Source organism: Myotis lucifugus, unplaced genomic scaffold (assembly GCF_000147115.1).
Source record: "Myotis lucifugus unplaced genomic scaffold, Myoluc2.0 scaffold_42, whole genome shotgun sequence".
Lineage (NCBI taxonomy): Eukaryota > Metazoa > Chordata > Mammalia > Chiroptera > Vespertilionidae > Myotis > Myotis lucifugus.
Genome location: NW_005871090.1, coordinates 801,001 through 828,363, shown reverse-complemented (window position 1 = coordinate 828,363; position 27,363 = coordinate 801,001). Strand labels below are relative to the sequence as shown.

The following is a 27,363-nucleotide window of genomic DNA, read 5'->3' as shown; positions in this document are numbered from 1 at the left end:
CAGGGAGGACATCAGGATTTTAGAGATGCTTAGGTGGGGCATGACCAAAAAAAGGTTGGGAACCACTGGTCCAAACTATTTGTACTTTATGGTTGATGGTAACTCTGTTCTGTCGTACATAGTAGAATCTTAGAGTTTTTTAGTAATTTACCAGTGAGCCCAGTAATATATGCATATCTCAGAGTCAGGTGCCATTTGTAATGAAGTTCTTGTTTTTCTGATTGAGCTGATGATCAAGGTGCCCAATATTGAGGGGTTGGTTTATCAGAGAATCTATGGGGGAAAAATGTGCAAAATGGCATATGTATGAAGAGGTTAGTTGTGTTTCTTTGATAGGGATATCTCTGTTCTTATAACACACACATCACAGCTCTGGAGATGCTTATTTTGCTGGTAAGTCAAAATGTGGGTGAAGTATAACTTTTTCAAATTATGCACAGGTGACAGGTCATGCTTTTAGGTTTTAAGAGTTAAATCCAGTTATCTAAAGTGCTTCTTGGGTTGCTTTTGTAATTAATAAAAACAAGAGCCTACATTTTATACTATTCGTTATTGGCCAGGAACGTTACATAGGCCATTTTCACTTTATCTCCAAATGGTGTGCTTCTCCAGTTTTCAGATGAATTGCCCCAAACCATGCAGCTAATATACGTTGGAGCCACATCTGTCAATTCTAAATCTAACCCCTTTTTCATAAAGGTTAGAAATATTAAATATTGTTAACATTACATATGAAATTCAATTGGCTTTTGCACCTCATATTAAGATGTACTTATTAATAGCTTAAGAATGGTATAGCTATTATCTGAACACAGCCTCCTGAACACTCAGATTGCTATATTTTAAGTCAGTAGTGGCAATGAGGCTCTATCAGAGATATGTAGATAATGGTTTCTTAGTGGAATGTTTAAAGAGAAAGAAATTTGACAGGAGAGTTTTAATGATGATCTAGATAGGTATTAAAGTAAGTTGATGGTATTTGATTTATTATTAACTTGGTTATTTATAGAATAAATAGAAAATTAAAAGTAATGCTAATTCTTGCAAAATAAGCTCAAACAAATATTGGTTAATTCTATATAAAGTGTAATAATAGTGTTATTAATGAAATATAAAAATAAGATGCATTCATTTCATTTTGTTTTTCTGGATCAAGACTATTTTTGTAAAATGTATTAAATTATGTTATTGTTATGCAGTAGACACATATGGCTACATCAATCTTGAAATTGTATTTCTTGACAAGGTGACTTCTCTTCTGATATTCTGAAATATATGAAGAGACTATCATAGGACTTTAAAAGAAAATTATGCCTATATTTTAGCTGATTTTGAACTAAATTTTTATTTTGTTTCCAATTATAGTTGACATCCAATATTATATCAGTTTCAGGTTTATAGTATAGTGGTTAGACATTTATAACTTACAAAGTGATGCCCCCAATAAGTCTTGTACCCACCTGACACCATACATCGTTATTACAATGTTACTGACTATATTGTCCATTCTGTACTTTCCATCCCAGTGAGTATTTTGTAAGTGCAAATTTGTACTTCTTAGTGCCTTCACCTTTTTCACCCATCCCCCTGTCAGGCAACCCATTTTGAACTAAATTAAAAGCGCATAAGACTGAGCTTTCAGAATCACTCTGCTAAGATTTCTTGTTACGTACACACGACGTTGCGTTTAAGCAAGTCCTACTGATCTGAGCAATGGTAGTTTGACACATAGGGTAGGCTTTTAAGAAGGTGATTTACCAACAAGTTCCTTTCCATGAACTACAAATAAATCGAGGTTAAATATAACCACTTTGCCATACTGAGAAGTAAACTTAATGGGAAAATCTTTGCAAACGCTTTAAAACATAAATCTGCTTTAAAATTAGAATTCCCATGGAACTCTTAAATATTTTTAAATGCACTAGAAAGTAGATACTTAAAGTGTAAAGCCTTCATTTTTTATGTCACAGAGTATTGGCATTTTTGCAGAAAATGCCAGTGTGCTAAGTGTGTACATTGTGCCTACAGTCAACTGATGCATATAATAAAATAAAAGCAGGTATTTCTTATTATGATCTAAGGAGAAAAATGGAGCTGTCTCCTGGGAGCAGTTTGAGTTTTCCCATAGTGAATAGGTGGACTATAAACCTATAATTATTTTCGGGAAAGTCTCTATGCACTTGTCTGAAAATTGGATGAGCAATGATTAATATCAGGAAGAAGAAAAGAACTAGGATCTGGAATGTGTCCTTTTAATAGGTTAGGAGAAAATAAGTGCTTTCAGTTCTTGGACCTTTCATAAACCCATAAAATCTGGATTTAGTCTCTTTCTACCCTATCCATAGTATTTGTTATTTACTCATTTAAATAGCAGTGCTGTGCTGAACTAGAAGCAAAGTTGGGAACTTATGGATCTACATATAACCTTGATTCAGCTAATGTGCATACAGTCTATCTTTATTATTTACTAGAGGCCCGATGCACGAAATTCATGCAAGCGTAGTCCTTCCTTCTCCTGGCTGCCGGCAGAGGCTTCCCTCTGGCACCCAGGACCCAGGATTCCCTCACCGCCCCGGCTTCATCTGGAAGGTTGTCCAGAAGGACATCTGGTCTAATTAGCATATTATACTTTTATTATTCTAGATGGATTTTTATTTGCAAATTCACCTTCTCAGGTTATTTGCATTCCTGTGCTTTTGTTGGTGATTCTGCTGTTTGAAATGGCTCCCCAGCCTAGTGCTGAAGGGTTGCCTAGTGTTCTAACTGAAAGGAGGCTGTGGGGTGCCTTACAGAGAGAATATATGTCTTAGATTAAGTTTCATTCAGGCATGCGTTATAGTGCTGTTGGCTGTGAGTTGAATGTTAATGAATCAACGATATATTAAATAAGGTGTCTTTCAAAAGAAACACACATAAAACCACAAACCAAGGTTATATATTGGTCCATTGATGGAAATTTGGGGGCCAGAGACAAGCAGAAACCTAATCCCAGTTTCCCCTAAAAGCAATGGCTCAGTGTTTTTGGCAACTTCATAGAACATAGCTACTGCAGACAATGAGACGTGACTGTATTAAACATGTGTGATTGCAAGTCAGTGGACTAGGCCCCAGAGATTCAGGGATCAAGGGCACAGTTCCCATCCCCATGGGGCTCCCCATGTTGGAGACATGGACTCGCTGTGGGATAACTAGAGAAAGATGCAGGCAAGGTGCTGAGGGGAGCCTCACACTGCCTGGCTGTGGTCAGGTAATGATATACAGAGCAGTAGCTGTACGCCAGAGGAAGTGATAGAGAGTTTGGAAAGGATGTACAGCATGCAGGAGAATGTGAAGTAAATGAGGTCATATGTTTATTTTTAAACTGAGCATAATGTTGGCGGGGTTCTGACTCATGGAGGTACCATGTTGTTACAGAAATACACTGTGGCAAAATGCTTCCACCTCTTGCCAAAATGGACACGGGGGAAAAATGAAGAACACTGAAGAGCTCCACCGAAGAGTTGCACAACACCAATAAGAGCCACACTCCTCTGGAGTCTGATTCATCCACAGCCATCGTAAAAAGGTAGGGGAATCAATTATGCTATCGTGTTGCCTTTTAAAATTTTATTGTAAAGTTTGCTTATATACCACAATGGAATATTATTCGACCATAAAAAAGAAAGAAACTTGTCTGTTTACAACATTGATGGACCTTAATAGCTTTATGCTAAGTAAAATAAGTCAGACTGAGAAACACAAATACCATATGATCTCACTTAAACGTGGAATCTAAAAAAAATAATAACATTTTAAAAACTGAACTCATAGATAACAGAGAACAGATTGGTGGATGCCAGAGGCAGGGGAGGGCATAAGGGGTGGGCCAAATGGCTAAAGGGGGTCAAAAGTTACAAACTTCAGTTATAAAGTGAGATTTCCTGGTATGTAATATACAGCATGGTGACCATCTATAATAATAAAAGCATAATATGCTAATTAGGCCCAGACAGCAGAATGACCTTCCGGACATGCTTCTGGATGAAGCCGCTGAGACGGAGGCTGAGGCAGAGGCGGTTAGGGGTAATCAGGCAGGCAGGCGAGCAGTTAGGGGCAATCAGGCAGGCAGGCAGAGTGGTTAGGGGAGATCAGGAAGGCAGGCGAGCAGTTAGGGGTGGTCAGGCAGGCAGGCGAGTGGTTAGGAGCCAGCAGTCCCGTATTGCGAGAGGGATGTCTGACTTCTGATTTAGGCCTGATCCCGGGCCTAAACTGGCAGTTGGACATCCCCTGAGGGGTTCTGGATTGCAAGAAGGTGCAGAACAGGCTGAGGGACATTCTCCACCCCCCGTGCACGAATTTCGTGCACCAGGCCTCTAGTAGTTAATAATACCAGGCTGTATATTTGGAGGTTGCTAAGAGAGTGTATCTTAAAAGTTGTCATCACAAGAAAAAAAAAGTGTTGTAACTATATGTGGTGAGGGATGTTAACTAGACTTATTGTGATTATTTCACAGTATATACAAATATCAAATCATTATGTCATACACCTGAAACAAATATAAGGTTATATGTCAATTGTATCTCAATAAAAAAAAAAGAAAAATATGCAATAGCAAAAAAGCAAAAAAGTACATTTATTTATTCAACAAATATTTATTGAGTGACTTCTATGTGCCTGTAAATTGTTCTAAGCACTAGGGATATGAGAGCGAACAAAAAAAAAAGGCAAGGGTGGGGTCTTGAAGGAGCTGACAGTCTAGTGGGAGGAGAAGAGTAAGTAAATAAATGCCAAAAAATTGGAAATCCATGCAGACATTAATAAAGTTTATGAACATGGTGAATAGATAATGAGATAGTGGGTGATTGGGGCTACTTTAGTTCAGGGGTCAGAGAAGGCCACTCAGAGAATTTTGAGCTGAGACTTGAATGATGAAGAGCCAGCTGAGTCAAGGTGTGAAGATCGGACACTTTATGTGCCATGAACCGGGATCTGGATGGATATGTTCAAGGCTCAAAAAGCAGACCTGTGTCGCTTTGAGATGGGATTTGCAGAAGCATGAGGTAGACGATGACATTGGTGAGCCCTTGAGATGTGAAGTTCATTTTACTTCAAAGGAGATAGAACCCTTGGAGAGTCATTCATTAGCTGTCACCTATGGAAGAGATAATGTAGTTGGCTTAGGGACGTGACGTTGGGGATAAATGGATTTCGAATATTTTGTATCTACTTCAGGTAGGTTAAACTAGATAACTGCCAATGCTTTCTATGAATCCCCAACATAATTCTAATTTTCATATGATATGTATGCTGTTCATTTGTGTTTCAATATACAATACTCAAATGGTAATTTACTTTGCTGTTTCAAAGAACAGCTTATGGTATATATGTTTGTGGCCTTGCTTTTGAAACTTAGAGGGGGTTGATGTCAAATTGTGAAAAGAAATAAAATTATTCCCTGAAACCTTGTGTTCTAGGCAGGTTATCTTATAACAGTGGTTCTCAACCTTCTGGCCCTTTAAATACAGTTCCTCATGTTGTGACCCAACCATAAAATTATTTTCATTGCTACTTTATAACTGTAATGTTGCTACTGTTATGAATCGTCATGTAAATATCTGATATTCAGGATGGTCTTAGGCAACCCCTGTGAAGGGGTCGTTCAACTGCCAAAGGGGTCACGACCCACAGGTTGAGAACCATTGTAATATAACACATGGCAACTGGAGCCTTCCAGAAGCTTCCTTGCCTGGTTTCTCACTTCTGAGAACATTGTTGCCCAGAAGAGGAGAGGTAGGCAGTGTGAAGGATGTTCTTTCTGATAAGTATTTCAAGGACTAGAGGTTTAGACTTCAAGAGTGAAACTTTATACTGGATTATTCCTAAGTGGGACATTGAGGGAAAAACTAAGATACTACTTAAAATTGGTGGTGATGACCTTAGCAGGTCGCACCAACATTTTAATAATCCAGCAACATTTGTTGGAGCATAAAACAACCACAATGTTTTTGTTCAGAAGAATTTTCATGATAACTCAGCCAAAGAGCTCAGCAAAGTACAGAGCCCTGCTTTCCAGTGCTCACAACTTTCTGAAATAGCTCTAAATTGGGGTGCTATACCAACCCTCCCTCCCTTTACCCCACACCCTATAAAAAGGCTTTAGTTGTCAGAAACCAGCCTCAGTGCAGCGATTCTACAGTGTCAGGCAATTAAAAAACATGTAAAGCTGTGATAAAGGCAAAGGATAAAGGATATGGTACAGCAGGAGCAAGCAAGCCTGGCAAACATCAGAGAGGACTGAGGCTTGCTGGTACAGCTCCCAGGGTCCTTTCTCCATCACACAGGATGCACTTCATTTTCTGGTCACGAACCACCAAAATACATGTGCGACACCTTCGTCTCAGGGGAGCCAAGGCTCAAGCTTACTGAGGGGCGTTTTATATCTCACAGCTCCAGTAGCTAAAAGCAGGCTTTGTGAATAGGTAAACAGGTTCAAACCATCAATCCATACAGTTTCACTAAACAGTGTAGACAAGCAGGTACAGGATGCCTCTGGGGGAATTTGGGACTTTTAACAGCATATTGTAAATCACTAGCTGGTGCATTTCACTTCTGTCTTGGCCAAGAATCAATACCATGGTTCCAGGTGCCCTTTAAGATAAGCACAGAGGTACCCAAGATCAACTGCAATTTAACCCTGTCTTCACATATTCAGAGAATTGAGCCATGTGAATACATCTGAGAAGACCTAAAAATGTTATACCATATTCTGTGGTTGGTCTTGTCATATACTAGGTGGGATACAACCTTTTGATTAGCTGGGGAGATCATTAAAAGGCTAGGAAGAAGTATTTTGTTTCTGGAGCAATAAGGATAAAATAAAACAAAGAGTAGTAGTGTCTTAGGTTGGATTCCCTACAATCAGATGGAAAGACAAAAAATTTGAATATTATTTGGAAGGTGATGCCAGTATGCTTTTGTAGGGAGTGGGGATGTGAGAAGGGAAAAGAGAGGAGATAAAAAAGGTGCATTGTCACTGCTGTAACCAAGAGGAGTATGGTCTCATTGGACAATTCTGGGATACGGTATAGAATATCTTGGATTTATCCTAACTAAAGACAAGGAAACGGGTTTGTAGCCACCTTCTCCCATCTGACTTGGATGAGGGCTGCTCCCCTGGGAGGAAGTGGATGATGTTAACTTCCAGGTATTTGTGATATACCATATATGTAGACCAAGGGGACTCCAGCAACCAGAGGAAGCCCTCAGGCAAAGAGACCTGAGTATTTGCCATTGGAAGCCACCATCAGGTCAGCATGCACAGAAATTAAAAATTCCAAGGGGATGTGGGTGGAGCACCTAACAGTTTCTGCTATAAGAAGTGATACAACAACAATGCTGATAATCAAGATCATGTTACTAGAGCTGTTGTTTATTGAGTAACTGTAAGCCATGTGCTATACTAAATGCTTATGTGCATTTTATCATTTAATTCTTACTTGTTGAGCATTCACTCTATGCCAAGTTGAGGGAGGTGGGGATATATATATCTTATCACTACAGTCCTGCAGCATATTCTATTCCAGTCTTCAGTTTATAGATGAAAAGATAAGGTCAAGCAAGGTTAACCTATTTCTCTGGAATAACACATATAGGAAACAGAATTGGGATTCAAACTCTGGTGTGCCTCCAAAATCATCCCTTGGGCATCATTGTAACCCTTAATTAAGCAATTAATTATTGATATTTTTCTGATTGAAGAGTTGGCAGTTGCTACTTATATTTTTGTCCCTATTCTTAAGGAGCTCACACATTTGTGGAAGAGAAATACAGGAAAATGTGTAGTGATGTAAGGGCTATAATGGAAGTATGCTATACTAGTAGCTGTCAGTAGAATCAAGAAAGGGATAATCAGTTGGTGCTGCCTAACAAAGTAACACCATGACCTAATGGCTCAAAACAATAAGCATTATTGCTTATGAGTCATGGGTTGAGTTGAGAAGGTCTCATCTGGCCAGGTTTTTGACTGATCTTAGCCAGGTTCACTCATTCATTTGCAATCAGCGGAACATTGGCTGGAGGACTGAATAGTCTACATGATTAGACATAGCTAAGCTCAGTTCTCCAGCAGGCTAGGTTTCTTCACACGGTGGCCAAAGAAGGTTTAAGAGAGTGAACTAGCCCTAGACAGTTTGGCTCAGTGGATAGAGCGTCAGTCCGAGGATTGAAGGGTCCCAGGTTCGATTCCATCAAGAGCACATACCTGGGTTGCAGGCTCAATCCGGGCCCTGGTTGGGGCACATGTGGAAGGCAATCAATCTATGTGTCTTTCTCACATTGTTGTTTCTCTCTGACTCTCCCCCTCCCTTCCACTCTCTCTAAAAATCAATGGGAAAATATCCTCTGATGAGGATTAACAAAAGAGAGAGAGAGAGAGAGAGAGAGAGAGAGAGAGAGAGAGAGAGAACAAAAGTGTGCAAGCTTCTTGAGGCCTAAGCTTAGAACAATTACTTCTGCAGCATTGTATAGGCAAAGGAAATCACAGGGCTACCTGGAAATAGACTCTCCACCTCTAGGTGAGAGGAGCTTCAGGGTGACATTTCGGAAGGGCATTGAGCAAGAAAAGTGAAGATCTAGGTTGCAGTCTACCAAGAATAGAAACATCCAGATTAAATTTCATGGGGTGAATAGGTGTTCCTGAGCCAGAAAAAGTAGAAAGCCATGTAAGGCAAGAAAGAAAGTACGTTCAAACACAGAAACATAATGTCCCATAATGCTGTCAGGTGACTTGGCAATTAAGGCATATAGTGGTGAGGGAAAGAGAAGGGTCAAGCATCATGAGATAACAAGAAATATATAAAACTAGAGGCCCAGTGCACAAAATTCATGCATGGGGGAGGAAGGGGTTCCTCAGCCCGGCCTGCACCCCCTCGCAATTCAGGACCCCTCGGGGGATGTCCAACTGCTGGTTTAGGCCCGATCCCTGTAGGCATAAACCGGCAGTCGGTCATACCTCTTGCAATCCGGGACCGCTGACTCCTAACCGCTTGCCTGCCTGCCTGCCTGATCACCCCTAACCACTCACCTGCCGGTCTGATTGCCCCTAACCATTTGCCTGCCTGCCTGATTGCCCCTAACCCCTCTGCCTGCCTGCTTGATCAGCCATAACCATTTGTCTGCCTGTCTGATTGTCCCTAACCACTCTGCCTGTCTGCCTGATCACCTCTAACCGCTCACCTGCCTGCCTGATCGCCCCTAACCACTCTGCATGCCTGCCTGATTGCCCCTACCTGCCTCTGCCTCGGCCCTGCTGCCGTGGCTTCATCCAGAAGGATGGCCGGAATGACATCCGGAAGGTCATTTGGCTGTCCGGTCTAATTAGCATATTATGCTTTTATTATTATAAATGTACCAGAATTCAGGAAAATAAATATTAACTTGCAGGCAGAATAATATGCTTATGAAAACGTGATAAGCAAATGGAAAGATAAATGAGCGAATGGTTGGGTGGACAGGTTTCTGTACCAATATGGTTAAGATTTTTCTCTTATGAAAGGATTTGTAGGATTTCATAAAGGAAAAGAGGGAGGAGAGGTGGAGTGGAGGGAGGGAGGAAGGAAATACCCTGGAGAAAAATGTGAGGTTGAGAGTGGGTCTAAATGCAAGGATTTTCAGCCTCTGTGTTGGTGGCTTCAGCGGGTAATGCAAAGGTACAGATTACGTGATAGGATCTTTTTGTGTGAGGCACCTTCCATGAGCAGGCTAAGCATAGTGCGTGGGTTTCTGTGGGAACCTATCAAGGATTTTTGCATTATGGTCCTATACTGAAATTCTAAGGCTCTGGACTCTCACAAGACCAAGTTTATGGGGCAGGTTTTTATTTGGGTCTGTGCACATGCAATTCCATCGGGATGTGTATGTGAAATGGTAATTTTCAGTTTATGGATTATTTTCACTCTGAGACTGAATTGTGTGAATTAAATAGGAGCCTTATTGTACAGTTTTCCTAAGTGACTTTTACTGTTCTCCTGGCCCTGCGTTTGAAGTATGATGTGCTCCCAGGTCACCAGGTGCAGCAGATTGTAGTGTGAGGCTGAACAGACTGACATTAGCATCTCCGGCTCCCTGGAGGTAAAATGGGAACTGACTGCAGAAATAAATGCTGGCAAGACCCTTGAATGGAGAACCCTGGCCCAAATAGCCACTGTCGTTGGAAATGTTGGTGATTCTTTGTTCCCTATTTCTAAAAAGTGAGATAAAGATGGCACTTTTTAAAGAGGTAAAATAAACAAAAAACAAAAACAACATAGCTAAAGGTAAATAAAAGTTAAAGCCAATAGCAAAGATACAAAATCCAGTGAACACTTTCCAGGAACCTAGTCATTGATTAGTTTATTAGTTCTTCTTTGGAGAGCATATGCCTTCCCATTCCATTTCCCCACCTCCCCTCCAAAGGTAACCATTATCCTAAGTTTGTGTCAATTCCTGGCTTAAAAAAGAACCAAACATGAACATGTTATTAATTTTTGCTTCCTTTTGAGCTTTATGATAATGATCTCATATTCATATAGTTTGCAGATTTGCTCATTTCACTGAACACTTACCTGTCTAAAGTTCACCTATGTTGCTACATATAGCTGTAGTTCATGTTCCAGCTAAATAATATCCCATTGTGTGACTATATCACAATTTATTTATTCTCCTGTAAATAGACATTTCTATCGTTTCCATTTTCTGTATTATGAAAATACTATGATCATTTGTTTTTATATTTCCCAGTGCCCGTGCAGCTGTTTTTCAGGTTTACATAGACAGAAAGGGGTTGCTAGGATATGAGATAGACAGGTGACCAATCATCCCAGTTTTCCTAGATCTGAGGAGTTTCCTAGATTGCAAGGTATTTAGTGCTGAGTAGTCACCATAAATAAGTGTGTGCTCAACTCTTTCCCAAAGACATGGTAGCAGTTTACACTCCCAACCAGCAGTAGGTGGGAATTCCCCTTGAGAGCCATTCTCCCTGTGCATGGTGTTCTCAATATCTGAATTTTTGCCACTCAATTGAGTGTGAAATGGTATCTCACCACGACTTGAGTTCCCTGGTTGCTAATGAGGTTCTGTATCTCTTCGTGTTTTGTTCTCCTTTTGTGTTATCTTGCCTGTGAAATAGCTTCTGTGTCGTCTTTCTGTTGGGCTGCTTCGTGCTCCCCTGGCATCACCGGCACCTAGAACAGGGTTTGTCAACAGTAGCACTAACGACGTTTGGGACGGAGTAATTTTTTGTGTGGGGACTATCCTGTGCATCACAGTATGTTTAGCATTATCTTTGGCTTCTACCCACTACTTGCCAGTTGTGACAACAAAAAAATATCTTTATTCATATGTCGCCCTGGGGGACAAAATTGTACCTGGCTGAGAACTGCTGACAAAGATCCTTAGCAGCTTGTCCTGTGAGAGAGAGAAGTAAAGCAGATGCATTCCCTCTCCGTGTTTCTCTCTGATGGCCCATTCCAAGGCATATGTCCCTGTACAGCAGTGGTTCTCAACCTTGGCTGCACATTAGAATCACCTGGGAATCTTTTTAAAATCCTGATTTCTGGGCCTCATCCTCCGGAAAATCTGTTTCTGTGTTATGGGGTGGGGCCTCACATTACGTAACAAAAAAACCCAGAATTCCGGAGGATGAGGCCCCAGAAATCAGGATTTTAAAGATTCCCAGGTGATTCTAATGTGCAGCCAAGGTTGAGAACCACTGCTGTACAGCATGCCTAGAGGTGTCCCATGTCATTTAGCAGATGCATTTGATGGCCTACTGACTGTGTTTCTTCATGACTTAGGCAATGCCGTGGTCAAGATAGTAACACATCACCTTGTTTTGCTTTCTGTCCTTCCCTGCCTCGTTTCCTTTCTTGTCTTCCTCCAACCTTAAGATTGCATATTCTAGTTAAAGCATTAACACTTAATGTTTGCCTCAGGGTCCGTTTCCTAGGGAAACTAAGCTAAAAGAAATGGTTGTAGAAAGGATACCCTGTGGATTTTGGAACTGATTTACTAACCTGTCTGAAAGCAGTAGTGACCACAGTGTGTATATGCATGCGCGTGAATGGGTGGTAAATTGGAATGAAACAGCACCACAATTATTTAAGCTCTCACCTGTAGTAAATTGAGATAAGACTTAAGTGGAAGGTCAGGTGCTGGGAGATCTAGTAGCTGCAGTTTACAATGAATATAAACGATGAATATAAATGATCATTGCAGTGATGATTGTGGAGTAGGGTGACTACTCTCCTCCTTTCTTTTGACCTGCAACAAAAAAGTTAGGCTGAGGGTAGTTAATTGCCAACTTCAGGCCTGCTCTGACAGCCAGAGGTCATCTGTGGCAGCGTTTTATTTAAATTGAGGTAACATTGGTTTACAGCATTCAGATGTACAACATTATCATTTGACATTTGTGCTTTCCAACAAAAGGTGGTAGTTTCCATCCATCACCATACTCTATGGCAGCTTTGAAAGAGATGTGTCTCTGGTCATTGCAGGACAGACTGTGATGAAATCCAGGCCCAGGATCTGCTTTAAGGTTGGCAGAGCTGCAAAGGAGACCGCACAGCTTTCTAAGGTCTCCTATTTCAAACTCATGGCCCTGACAAGGATGCTGAGACCTAGGTTGAGGTCATGGGCTCAATGATATTGAGAACCTTGAGCTCCTAAATTCCCCCAAACCATCTTAGAAGACAGGAGCAATGCTTTCTCCCCTGACAGAGGAACAGCCTCCCTCACCTGATGGCTTAAGAGCAGGTGCCTCATAAGATGATTCTTATTCTCCTTAAGACATTTTCTGCTACTCCCAATTGCTCCAAAAGAAGTATCTCAGCAGAAGAAATATCATATCAGCCCTTGTCCAGGAAGAAGTTGCTTACCCATTGAAAAATGGAAGTACCTGGCTGATATGTGCCATCAGAGCCAAGGAAACCCACATGAGAGTGGACTTGGAATGTATTTGGGGGAAGGCAAAATATACTAAAGATGGGTCAGAGATGATTTATTGATATAGGGGCACTCACTCATAACTCAAGATTCAATCAATTTATCAATGACACTTGATAGTTTTTTAGGATGGTTATTTGAAGCCTGTATGCTTTGATAACCCATAGCAAATGGAGAAGACAATTCCACAAATTCTTTGACACAGCCTTGAAAAAGGGGGTCAGATGGCCTAGGGAAGAGAGTTAGAATGGATGTTAGGATGGTTTTAGGTACAATCTCAGAACCTATCACTTGAGTATGTGCCTAACTGACTATGAAGGCCCAGAGGACACTTCATTCCTCAAAACAGTAAGGTGTTCTCTGGAGAGGGCTGTTGGCTCCTTTGAAAAGCTAAAGGCTGTCATCAGTAGATGTTTAGAGAAGCTGGGAGTTGAGCTTCCTAGTATTGCTGGGGTGAGCTTCCTAGTATTGCTACTCAGAGACTGAGTAGTAGCACTACTGTTAGTGATAAAGCAGACTTTACTACCATAATCGGTAGCAAATTTAAAGTGCCAGTCAGGGTTCCCTGGACTACAAAGATCGACAATGGCTCAGAGAGCCTGGAAATCTTTGCAACAAAATAATTGTATGGCTGATTGGGATGCTGCACAATTTGAATAATCAGAAGAAAAAAATCCAGAAAATATGACCATGGAATATCCTTGTCCCTTCCCAAGTTCCCACATCTAACTCACTTCACAGATGGCAAAGGAATCATGGCAGTCAGCTCATGTTCATCTTTATTCCATTTTTAGTAATTTTTACACTTTATACATTATTATTTTGTGTTTATCTGCTACTTATAAGACATGAAGTACCATGATGTAGAAGCCAGTTTGTTAACTTTTATTATTGGTGATGTTTTTCCTTGTGTGGTAGCTAATGCTTGATTATATATGTGGGAATCCTTAGGGCCTAAGTTGGGGATGTTTTTATGGAGAGTATTGCTTTGTTTCCTATAAATAGAGTCAGGGGTAACTTTCACCTTCTTTCAAAGTTCCATTCCAGGTTCTGTCTCTCAGGCTTGCTTAATTGCCCTGCCTTACTTTGGGAAGGGTCTAAGGCCAGGTCTCTGGATTAGTGTTGTTATCGCCACATTCCCTTAGGTCTCTCCTGCCTTTTGCATTAGTTTATTCTCTCAATGGGTTCTCCGGTTCCATTTCTCTCTCATGTATTTTGGTGGGTCAAGGGATGTTCAGATAGTTCCTTGACAATCTAGAGACCTAATTTTTCATTTTAAAAATGTATCTGGGATATATTTGTATTTTAGCATAAGGAATCTTCCGATTATCTAGACTGCATACTATCAAGATGAAGTCACTTTGGCTCCCTCCTAACATCTTTGGCAGCATGGAAATTACTAAATGCAGTTAGAAACTGCCCAGTGCACCAATCATAATGGAATTGGGTTTGGTCCAGGAAGTATTTAATTGAACAGATCAGAAGGACTGCTTTTCTCACTGTCAAATATCCTGCTCACATGGTTAATAGATTTTATCAGAATGCTGAGCCTGTGGGTGCATATCCTGAGTAAAGTTTTTCCAGTGAAGCAAGCTCAGCTGGCTCTTCTTTCCATGCATTTCCTCTTGGACATTTAACGCTGAGACTCAACATATGCTGAGCTGTCCCTCTTACTTCAGCCATTTATTGGAAGCAGGCTAGTCTATAGTACTTTTTAGAACAATCTCCTCATATTTCATAGTTTGAGATCTAAAAAGACAACTTCTTAACAAACACTCTCATCTTTGGTATTGCCAAGTCCCTGTATTTTCAATAAGAGAAATGTGAATGAACTTGACTGACAAGTCATGGCATTCTCATGCCCACAGAGACCAAGCAGTATAAAAAGCAGTAGGTGGTGGTGGGAACTGTGTAAACAGGGAAAACTATGCCTTTCGAAATGCAGTGGCACTTAATCCAAGTCTGTTATTTCTCGATGCGAATGTAGCGCAGGTTGACTAGATGTCTAATTTTTTTTATTTATTTTTTTAAAAAAATATATTTTATTGAGTTTTTACAGAGAGGAAGGGAGAGAGATAGAGAGTTAGAAACATCGATGAGAGAGAAACATCGATCAGCTGCCTCCTGCACACCTCCTACTGGGGATGTGGCTGCAACCCAGGTACATGCCCTTGACCGGAATTGAACCTGGGACCTTTCAGTCCGCAGGCTGACGCTCTATCCACTGAGCCAAACCGGTTTTGGCAATGTCTAATTTTTTTTAAAGAGAAACTAGAAAGCTGGATTTTTTTGATATTATATCTGCCATTTTTTAAACATTGATTTATTTAAAATAAACAAAAATATGCAAGCAACGAAGAACCCGATTGTATAATGAATCAAAACACATTTGTAGGCAACCTGCAAACTTAATTTAGCCTGCAGACAGGTTCAAATAAATGACATGTAGCTTACAATTGATGAGTTTCAGAAAGTAAATCCTATCTGCATGGCAATTTGATTATTGTGTGTCAAAGAAAATAACTTTTATGTCTTACTTATTTTTGCTTTTGCTTTCTGGGTTTTTTGCTTGGTGTTTTTTTTTTCTCCTTAGTAAAACTTACAAGCCTAATGGATACTATATTGACAAGCTACAGGCACAGCAAAGATTCTGTGTGTGTAACATGGAAACAACTTAGACTCTCAACAAAACTACGCTATGACTCATCCATAGACCCCCTAGGTTTATATCCAAGAAAAATTAGTTCATAGCGAATCTATATATAACAATCCCAAACTGAAAACAAGCCAAATGTTCAAAAACAAAAGAATGATAAACAAATATTGGTTTATTCATTCAATGGAATACTGTGCAACAATAAAGAGAGCACACTATTGATACAACACCATGGATGAATCTCACAGACATTATGTTGAGCCAAAGAAGCCAGACACATAAAAGTATGTATGTGTGACTCCATTTGCATGGCATTCAAGAATAGACAAAACTATATTGTTGTTTGAAAACTGGAAAAAAACCTAGTTTATGGTGTTAGAACTCTAGAGGGTACACAGAAGATTTCTAGGGTGTGGGCAGTGGTCTGTCTCAGGAGGCGGGGGTGGTTTGATGGCTGTAAACAGTGGAGATTTCTGCATTCTATGTGCAATAAATAGTACATAAATAACTCAATGGGAAGCCATGGTTGGGCAGTGAGTTTGCAGCTCAGGGATGACCTCTGAGCAACTTAAAGTAGGTTTCCAAGTATCCCTGTTATCACAGGTGTGAGAGAACTGGGGGCTTGGAAGTTGGTTCTTCCCATTCTTCCCCAACATGCAATGTCTCCATGGCAAATACACATGTGTATGGAGATGAAGGCATTCTGCTTCCTTTTTAGTCCAATTTATCCAAGTCTTCCAGGTTCTCCATGTATGAAATAGGAGTTCTTTTAACTATCATAGACATGTAGAGCTTTTTAGAAACCCTAAAAACTTGAAAGAGTGGAGCTTTGGGGAGCTTTACTGTTTATACTGGTCCCATACCTTTCCCTGCAGTATCCCAATCTCTGCACATTAAAAAAAATCATACTAGACAAATCTTTTTTTTAAAAAATATATTTTATTGATTTTCCACAGAGAGGAAGAGAGAGAGATAGAGAGTTAGAAACATCAATGAGAGAGAAACATCGATCAGCTGCCTCCTGCACATCTCCCATTGGGGATGTGCCCCCAACCCAGGTACATGCCCTTGACCGGAATCGAACCTGGGACCTTTCAGTCTGCAGGCCGACGCTCTATCCACTGAGCCAAACTGGTTTCGGCGCAGACAAATCTTTTTCCCTTCATTTACATAGATATTTCTTTAAAGTTCTCTAAATAGACTTAGGGGAGGAAAATAGGTACCACAGTCTGTTTCTCTGCTACTTCTCATGCCCCAGGAAAAGTGCAGCCCCAACAGGAAGCAACTGGGATGGACCATCAGAGATCCCAGCCTGTTTGGCACCTGTTCTTCATGGCAGAATGTGGGCCAAGGAGAAAGTGTCTGCAGTGGAAACCAAAGGAGTACTGAAGAAGTGGAAGCATGTGCTGAGCCCTTAAGCCTGTAAGGGCTTTTAAGGGTACAGTCAAGACTGTGCATTCCAAACACGTGTAGGTGGTCCTAGTTGCTTATTGCAGCTTCTTGCTTATGTGGCATGAAATATGAGAGCCTGAGATCTGGTTGAAATACAGGGGACACAGAGAAGGGTGTTGTGTTGTCACAGCCCATGGCTGACACTCTCGCCTCTTCCTAATGGCTTTGTCCCTAATGGAAGGTTTTAGTCCTGTCCTCCCAATAGTGCTCAAAACATAAAACTACTCAGAATCTCTAGAGAGCACTTACCTTGCTCATCTATAACTTAAGAAAAGATACAGAAAATTAGAAGATGGTTTCGTGTCAACTTCCAATTATTTTATGTGTGTGTTTTAAAGGCACATTAAATTTCATGACAGTAACCTTCATGGGAAGTTTGGCATTTTATTTTATGAAATTTTCATTTGGCAGAATCAAACGTACCTGACCTGGGAGTCAGGTGACCTCAGTCATTTTTGGCTGCCTCCCTTTCAGGCTGCAAGGCAGTGTTGAGCTCCCTTCTTAATGTTTCCGAGTACAGAGTGAAGCAAAGTGAAAACACCTCCTCTGCTTATTCCTAAGAAAGTGGAAAGTGTGAGGTCAGTGGAAAGTATGATCATTATTACCCCTGTGCTTAGGAAGCATAGCAAATGTCATGTCTGCAAACATTCCTTGGATGAAGTTCTTTTTGATTTTTGCAACTAGTGTTTTCATTTCTATTGGAAAGGGAAGTGAGTGTCTTCAGGTGTGGAAGGATAGCTAAAGAGCATGGATTTTAATGGGGGAAGAGGAGATATACAGCTGCTCTTTCTGGCTGCCCGAATGGCACTAAAGTCCGTGGAGTTGTTTTATTTCTAAAATAGAAATTAGTATCTACCACCACGATTTACTTAAGAGGAGAGGAGATGTTTCTTTTGTAAACATCAAAAGAAATCATATGTGAAAGGCTGTAGAAGTATAAAGTGGGGACATGCAGCTAGGGTTTAGACAGTTTTTTTCTTCTCAGAAAGGTTTATAAGCAATCTGTTGATGTTCTGAAAAGATTAATCAAGCCACTTATCCAACTTGCCATACTATTTGATTTGATATCTTCTTTTATAAATCCAAATAATAGAGTAAGTAGCAAAGGCATTGCGCATGTCAATTGATCACAATGGTCAAACAGTTCTCACCTCATGGGCTATGGTCAAGCACTTGGAGACCCTTGATGGCCAATGTTTAATTGTATCCATGTTGGCCATCACTTGTAAAAACATAATTTATTGTTCAAACCAGGATTAGTTTGCGAATAAATGAGAGAGCTATTAATATTTATTCCCAGATAAAGTAGGACTGTTCTGGGCCAACAAATATTGTTTAAAAGCTTCCCTTTTAAGTCAACTCATAATTATGTCTAATATGCTTTAAGCACTAAGCTAAGTGTGAGAAAGATTTAAAAAACCCACAATCAAACTAAGTGTATACCATGGTTCTAGTCTTCAAGAAGCCATTGTCTATATGGCAAGAGAAAGCTTATGAAATTCAATGATGCAAAAATAATAAATGAAAGGCATCATGTTAGCAAGTGTTGGATTGAGTGGGGTAAAAGTTAGGAGACTTAGACATGAATATGAAGACTCAGACAACCTTGAGTCTCTGAGGAACCTTTCTGGGAGGGGAAGACTTTCACTGGTTGGAGAAGACGGGTGGAGAAAGCAGGCTGGGAGGCATTGCAGGCAAACAGAATACCCTGGATAAACACAAAAATAGCTGGCTTTCCATGGCGGTGTATAAAAGGCAGAGGGAAGAGGGCTATAAAGGAATTTTTAAAAGATAAAATCTATTCTTTCAACAAATATTTATTGAGCACCTCTAATATTATAGGCAATGTCCTAAATGCTAGGGATTTAGCAGTGAACCAAGCAAAATCCTCACCCTTGTGGGGCATATCTAAAATCTGCATCTCACCCTAGCTGGTTTGGCTCAGTGGATAGAGTGTTGGCCTGCAGACTGAAGGGTCCTGGGTTCAATTCCAGTCAAGGGCACATGCATGGGTTGCAGCTCAATCCCCAGTGGGGGGGCGACCAATCAATGATATTCTCTCATCATTGATGTTTCTATCTCTCTCTCCCTCTCCATTCTTCTCTGAAATCAATAAAAATATATTTTAAAAATAAATAAATAAAATCTGCATCTCTTCCATGTGAACTTTTAGATGGCAAGACTTCTTTTGACAAGAAGAGGAATTCTACTTTTAAGAAGGAAACAGAATAACTCAGCTCATTTTGTGTTAAAACAATAAGGGAAATCCAGCAATTAAGCTAACTGGTCTTCTAAACCAAGATCTGAGAAATGGAGAAGGGTTGATCAAGCATCCATCCATTCATTCAACGAACATTTGTTATGAACCTACTAGGTGTCTGGCACAGTGTTATGAGCTGGAGGTACCCCAAAAGAAACAGGGGAAACTCCCTGCTCTGAGGAGGCATTCATGTGATGAAATTGGGTCTCCCATATTATATATCTTGAGCAAAGAAATGAATATTTTTAAAGAATAAAGGTTCTTCAAGCACCTCTTCATATATTCACTTGATTCATACAGAGCTAGTAAGGGGAAAGCAGTTATTTCCCTATAATACAATTTTTTTTTGCTCTGATTATTTCTGTGTGGGCCCAAGTCTTTGCTTTTGCAAATTTAATAGATGCCTATGGCAATTGGGAATCATCAGTAAACAAAACAAAATCTGTCTCCCACATGTCTGTTGCAGAGGGTATTAGACCATTCTGCCATGGGAGGTCTCATTTGGAATGTGTGAGATGGTAACCTGACCATGAGGTTACCCCCCACCCAATGCTTCTGCTTTTGACAGGACAGTATATTTATAACATTGTACTGTAGAGTTAATGTCATTGTATAAAAAAGAAATAACCGTGTTATTCCCAGGATTCTGGAGCACACATCAAAATCACAGAAACACAGATTGTTAGTCCTAGTCCTCAGAGATTCTGATTCTGCGGTAGGGTCGAGAATTTGTAATTTTAAAAATCCTAGGTGATGCCTATGTGAAAAGTCCAGAAGCTACATGCTGAGACCCACTGCATTATTCTTTAAATATGTGGCAATTATGTAACTATAAAATAGGTTGATCTTATATATGTAAATTATATTTATGAAGGAGGCCATTGTGTTCCAGGAACTGTCTATGACTGGGTTGCCCAATATGACAGCCACTAGCCACATGAGGCTCTTTTAAAAAAGAAATATATATATATATTTTATTGATTTTTTACAGAGAGGAAAGGAGAGGGATAGAGAGCTAGAAACATCGATGAGAGAGAAACATCAATTAGCTGCCTCCTGCACACTCCCTACTGGGGATGTGCCCACAACCAAGGTACATGTCCTTGACCAGAATCGAACCTGGGACCCTTCAGTCCACAGGCCGACACTCTATCCACTGAGCCAAACCAGTTAGGGCCACATGTGACTCTTGAAATGTGGCTAGTGCCATCGGTCCAAATAAAAATATTTTGGATCTTTTACATTAAATAAAATATATTAAAATTAATGTCACCTGATTTGTTTTTAGTTTTAAATTTGAATGAGCATATGTGGCTTGCATTATATTTCTACTGGACAACATTGGTCTATAGAGTTTTTCTAATTGTATGTGCTGAGGGTTTAGATATCTTTTATTTCTTTTTTTTTTTAGAAGTTGGATTTAATTTTTTTTTTTTTTAAGAATATAAGAGTTATCAGCAACGCTCCTGCCAGGGTAGCTCAGTTGGTTAAAGTGTCATCCGGATAGGCCAAGGTTGTGGTTTCAATCCCTGGGCAGGGCATATGTAAGAATTAACCAGTGAATGCATGAATAAGTGTAATAACAAATTGACATCTCTCTCTCTCTCCCCCTTCCCTCTCTCTTTCTCTCTAAAAATCAACAAATTAACTTTTTAGAAAATTTACCAGCAGAAAAAAAGTAGATATTTTGCTTTCTATGTAAATAATGGTATGCGTTTTAACTGTGCCCATTTTATTCAGTTTGTTTTGAATAACAGTTCGCAAGAAAATATTAGCTAGAAAGACTCTTTCAATGGATGCTTGACCATCTCCAGACCTGAACTGCTATAGCTGATGGATCAGTTTCTCTAGAGTTTGTTTTTTTTAGTTCCTTGGAATTGCTAAGATATGCTGTCCTTCAGGAGCAAAGGCCAGAAAGCCATTGAACTTCCCTCCTCTGGATGCATTTGGACCCTGTTTGCAATACACATAAATCTGATACAGATGGTTGTATATCTAAGCTTCGGAGAAGATATGCATGACCTTGGTGGAGGCAAAGACTTAAAACAGGACACATAAAGTAATAGAGATAATGCAAATATATCTAAATTGGACTAATTAAAAATTGAGTACATGTGTTCATCAAAAGCATGACTAAGATATTGTAAGAAAATCATAGTGTGTGAAAATATTTGCACGCATATATATTCAACAAGGAACTTTTATCTAGAATTTACAAAGAACTCCGTCAAATGAGTAAGGAAAAGGGAGATAATGCAATGGGAAAATGGACAAGCGTCTTGAGCAGCTACCTCACAAAAGAGAATATCCAAATGGCCAATGCATGTGAAAGAGGCTCAGACTCATTAGTTATGAGAGAAATGCAAAATAAAACCACACCCCCTCTGAGGGATCTAGCCTGCAACCCAGGCATGTGCCCTGACTGGAAATCAAACTGGTGACCTCTCAGTGCATGCTCTGACACTCAACCAGTGAGCCACACTGGCCAGGCTCAGTTCATCTTATTTATTTTAAATTCCTCATTAAACATATATCACTGCAAATAAAAAATGTAACCACTCAATTATAGAACTTTAAAGTTTAAATAGTGCATTCTATATGCAATTAGATATCATGTAGCTAATAGATCTTATATGATTTAACCTGTCCTGAAACACATAAAAAATACAGGTTCTTGATTCTTATATGATTTAACCTGTCCTGAAACACATAAAAAATACAGGTTCTTGATGTCAGGCATGGTCTATACATGATGGGATTTGAAAGATCTATGATCCCAAAGATTTATGACAATCATAAATTTATACAAAAGTCATCTAGTTATTTGCATTAGATTAAAACTATAAATTATATAGAGGCATTACTTTAGAAAATATAATTTGTTCATTACAGCTAATTCAAAAGCCTTCATGAGTGAGTGCACTGTTATATTCTTCATAGGAAGTTGGTCCTAATGTATATTTTTTTAAGGTACTAATGAGCTAAAAGTTATATGACTGAAAAGTTATGTGACTCATTTATTCAAATGCACTTTTTGGTTTTAGTTTATAAGTGTATGATTGCATTGTGGTAACATATTATCTACACATGACTATTTTGAAATGCTACATTACTGACAAGTTTTCATAATTTAATGTGTTCTTTGGCTTTATTAAGATTGCACATTGAAGACTGTGTATGTGTGTGTAGCGTGTGTGTGTGTGTGAAAGACTGTGTGTGAGAGAGAGAGAGAGAGAGGGAGAGAGAGAGAGAGAGAGAGAGAGACGGACAAGGAGAGAGGAAAAGATGGAAATGGAAGGGTAAAGGAGAGATTGAAAGATAATGGAATAGAGAGAAAGAGAGAGAAATGACTACGTCCTCATTTCTACATTGATTTCCTCATTTGGGAGAATTAAAAAGTCAAATCAATCTCCTTGCCATACTATTTCAGGGCATCACTTGCAGAGCATTAAAGTTTTATCTCGCTCTTAGATTATCAAGAATAATGTTAGATTTACAAAGAATGAGGCTTTTATTCCTTTTCTGAAAAAGGAATATCAATTACCTTCACAAATGGTCAATTACACTCTCTCCTCGTAAAGGACTCATTTGTCATTCATGAGACCAGATGTTAATTCTCTCAAATTATACGTTATGGGATTGATCTCCGATTTGCTGGTAAGGGAGGAACTATCATTGCTTCTGTGAGGAACTAGCATTGCTTCTGTTAGTAAACCTATGAGACAGACTTTTGGTGTGTGTGTGTGTGTGTGTGTGTGTTGGAGTGTTGGAGGGAGAAGGAGAAAGTAGTTCCTTTTTTTTATGAAGAACTAATCAGGTGTCTGCCAGGTTCACACAGCTGCTGAGCTGGTATTGACCCCTGTAAAACTCACACTCTCTCTAGGATAACAACCCGGCTCCCCGTTTCAGAGCTCTGTCAATACCACACACACCTAAATCTTTCCAAATGCCATAATTACACATTTCCAATGTTTTAATATATATTTTACAACTATGTAAAAAGGCATCATGAGTTCATAAGAACTAAGATTATGATTAATTCTCAATGTTTTTTATTCCCCCTCCTCAAAACAACTACATATATGAAGTTAAATCAGCTACTTAAAAAAATCACTGAGTTGGAGTCCCTTAGTTACCAAATACCTTCATTTTAGTCATATTATATGGAAGTGTATCCATGGAATAAAACAGCCTAACTTCCAATTGAAATAAAATTATGATTGACTCTTAATAGATAAATCCCTACCCAGGTCTAGCTGGTTTGTCTCAGTGGATAGAGTGTCGGCCTGTGGACTGAAGGATCCCGGGTTGGATGCCGGTCAAGGGCATATACCTGGGTTGTGGGCTCAACCTCCAGTAGGGGGTATGCAGGAGGTAGCTGATCAATGATTGTCTTTCATCATTGATGTTTTTTATCTCTCTCTCCCTCTTCCTTCCTCTCTGAAATAAATAAAAATATTTTTTAAAATAAAGAAAATAGTGCCTTTAAAAAAATGCCTACCCATACAGTGGCAACTTGGCGTCTTTATATTTCTGAATCATGTTCTGGAACTGTATTTCCCTTTTAGTGTGGAAGATGTTATCCAAACAAGTAATTTAAGAAGGGGAATGCAACAATGATCTTTAACTTCCTGGTTGTTTTCACACAAGGAATGTGGCTTTAGTATTATTTTTACTTTAATGTCAAGTTAGGTGTAATACTAGGGAAAACAGGTCCTGTTATCTGGCTGTTTTATTTTACACTAGAGGCCCGGTACACAACATTCGTGCACTTGGGGGAGGGGAGTCCCTCAGCCTGACCTGCTCCCTCTCACAGTCCAGGACCCCTCAGGGGATGTCTGACTGCCACAAAGGCGTGAGAGGCTCCCACCATCGCCACTGTGCTCACCAGCCATGAGCTCGGCTTCTGGCTGAGCAGCACTCCCCCTGTGGGAGTGCACTGACCACCAGGGGGCAGCTCTTGCATCGAGTGTATGCCCCCTGGTGGTCAGTGCGCATCATAGTGACTGATCATTCTGCTGTTCGGTTCATTTGCATATTAGCCTTTTATTATATAGGACTAGAGGCCCGATGCACAAAATTTGTACAAGGGACTTGGACCTCACAGCCATGGCGGCTTGCCTCAGCCCTTGCAGTGGCAGCTTTATTCAGAAGGTCATCCGACTGTCCAGTCTAATTAGCATATTATGCTTTTATTATTATAGATGATATTTTTAAAATACGCTCAAGAACTCTAGTAGAATGAATGATTACTAAATATTACTTTCCTGGGAGGATATATAATAGAGTTTGAACAATGAGCAATACATGGGCATGGGCAGGTTCAGTGATTTCTTTGCACATGAACTTAAACTTGATTGTGCATAGCAATATTGGCTTAGCAATCTTAGAGGCTTATAGAGGGAGGGATTAGCAGCCCCATTTTAAGGGAAGGCACAACTGGGATTTGGGATCACCTTTCAAATCTTTTGAAAAAAAGTATTGTTTTCAAAGGTCAAAACTAATGACCCCAAATTAAAGTGTTTATACAAATAAAATATCTTAAAATGAAGACTGAATATGAGGTTCTGTTAAGAATCTTATCATGAAATGAGCAAAATTCTTTGGATATGAAGACTATAAGAGGACCTGTTCCGTGCATATACTTGTGGTTTCGTTTTTTTCCTTTCCTGTAAATAATAGAATGAGATTTGCGACTTAATTTGTGAATCTTAATTATTAAAATTAGATGATTTTTTATAACTTAGTGTGACCAGAAATCTGTGGTGTCTTCACAAATTTTTGTCCAGAACAGGAAAGGAGATCCATGTAAAAGAACCTATCTTTGGAGTGGTTATAGAAAATTATGTGGTTTCCCATTTAAACCCTACCAAATGGGGCCATTCAATCAACATGCTACTGATTGGATGGGTGGTTGAGAGATGATCGTAAGTCCTTCTCTGTCCATACAGTCTATGATGTTGGTGACAGAGCTTCCTGAGGCCTTTTGGAGGACTTGTAACTCCAAGAACAGTATTTCTTCTCTACACTCACTCTTCCTTTCCTCGCCTTTCCCACCACCATCTGAGTGCATGTTACCCAGTTCATTGTAACTCTGTGGGTTTTCCCTTGGTGACTCAGGTACCCCTGTATTTGAAACATCTACAAGTTCATTTCTTCTTAGGCATGTCTGAGTGTATATTCCTCTGAGGCAGCTGTAGGGCACACAAATGCTGTTAATGCCCTGTTTGTATCCCTGTGGCTTTTTTCTGGTTACAATGCCCCTATGTGAGGGGCAGACAGAAGTGGGGAAGAACTAATACCTCTGGCAGCATCTCTCGGCCAAGGATGGATAAGAGTTGATGGATTAATACTGCAGCTTCCTAGCTCCTGGGTGAGAAGTAGGGGACAGGGGTGTGAGACAAAGCTGAAGCAACTTTTTCTTTGTCTTCCAGGGGTCCCCAGCAGGACCGAGACCCAGTTTCCCACAGCAGTAACTTGCACATAAACTCAGCTTCATTGGTGGCCTCCCTTTCCCTGAGTCATTATCCTACTTCCCTTGCTTCCTGGGACTACCTTGCATATAAACTACTTACACTCAAATCCTTGTCCCAGAGGCTTCCTCCTGGGGGAACCCAACCTCAAAAACCTATTTCTCATTTCAAAGATAATATGATATGTCATATCAACCTTGTATTTTATTCCACCATCTGAGCAGCCACGGCAAATGGCCAGGGGCTGCTTTAGACCTGCTATTATCAGCCTGCCCTCCACAGGACTCTGGCTGCCATCAGCGTTCCTCCTTCCGTGAGCACAGCTCGTCTTTGTCTTTCCAGGGTCACAGCTACTGACAGGGTCACAGCTACTGACAAACTTCTATCAACTGACCAAGTGTTTCACTTATAAATAGCCACCTATTTATATGATACTATGGCTGACTCACTGGGCCAAGAGGACAGTTTATGGAGGGTGGAATCAGGTGTGCTTTTTCAAAGATCTAGTATAGAGAACCTTGTACATAAAAAAAAAGGGGGGGGGCATTTGCATAGAAAGATCCCTGTAAGCTCTTACAGCCCACAGGCCTAGAAATGGCATAGAAGCTCAGATGTGTTCTAGTTATCTCTACACGTGACTATAAATATGCACATATTCATGTGTGTGCATAGAAATACCCAAGAGAGATTTGGCTGTTTAAACTATCCTCACCCTAAGTCCCAATGTATTTCAAGCCCAAAAGGAACAATCATGGGATACAAGGGATCCAAAGGTCATTTTGGATAAAGACTTAGAACCTGAACAATCAGTTTATCTAGTGCAAGTTACCAAAGATAGCTTCTGCAAGCCAGTTTGCAGGCTGCCCCTTGCTTGTCGGAAGCTTCATTGCTAGGTTCCAAATCAGGAAACGCTTGAAGCATGAAGCTAGGGAAAGGCCTAATTGTTGGTTGGATGAAGTTGCAAGGGAGGTTAGAGAACCCAAGAGAGAGAGAGGTACACTGCCAGATATAGACACAAAGGAAGGAGAGGGCTAAAGAAAGAGAAACAATTAAGAGTCTGTTTGAAATCAACTGAATGTCCATCTGCTATTGAACTTCATGGTAACACCAATTACAGGTAATTGGTGTTTGCCTGAGTGGCTAACCAGGCTGACTCCAGGATGCAGGGAAGCAGAGGACTGGCGAGTTTCTTCTGCATCCCGACTTCCTCCTCGTACTGAAGCTGAGCATGAGGCCTGGGCTGTGGCAGACAGACCCCCCCTCTCGCCCCCCCGCCCTCGGCTTCCACAGAGGAGGGTGTTTACAGAGCAGTGACACCTCCTGACTCAGAAGACAAATGAAGCAGCACCTGAGAGGAGGGATATGCAATGATAGCCCTTCATTATAAGAAGAACAGTGGGAAATATCACTTGGGTATCAATGAAGTGGTGAGTCTGCGGGAACTATTTTCTAAGGATTCAGTCGCACATCCTCAGTGAAGGGACTGAGTCTGTGCTTTCACTACACCTGCAGGGATGGGGGCATGTCTTCCATGGACACAGTGGTACCCACTTGAGACTGGCAT

General features: G+C 40.2%; 1 protein-coding gene across 1 annotated transcript in view; it reads left to right on the top strand.

Moving 5' to 3' along the window:
* PAK5 (p21 (RAC1) activated kinase 5) overlaps positions 1-27,363 on the top strand; it is a 233,821-nt gene that overhangs the window by 94,645 nt on the left and 111,813 nt on the right. The window contains exon 2 of the mRNA XM_006087950.3: positions 3,415-3,565. The gene's annotated coding sequence lies outside the window, so the exon portion shown is untranslated. The remainder of the gene's footprint in view (positions 1-3,414; positions 3,566-27,363) is intronic.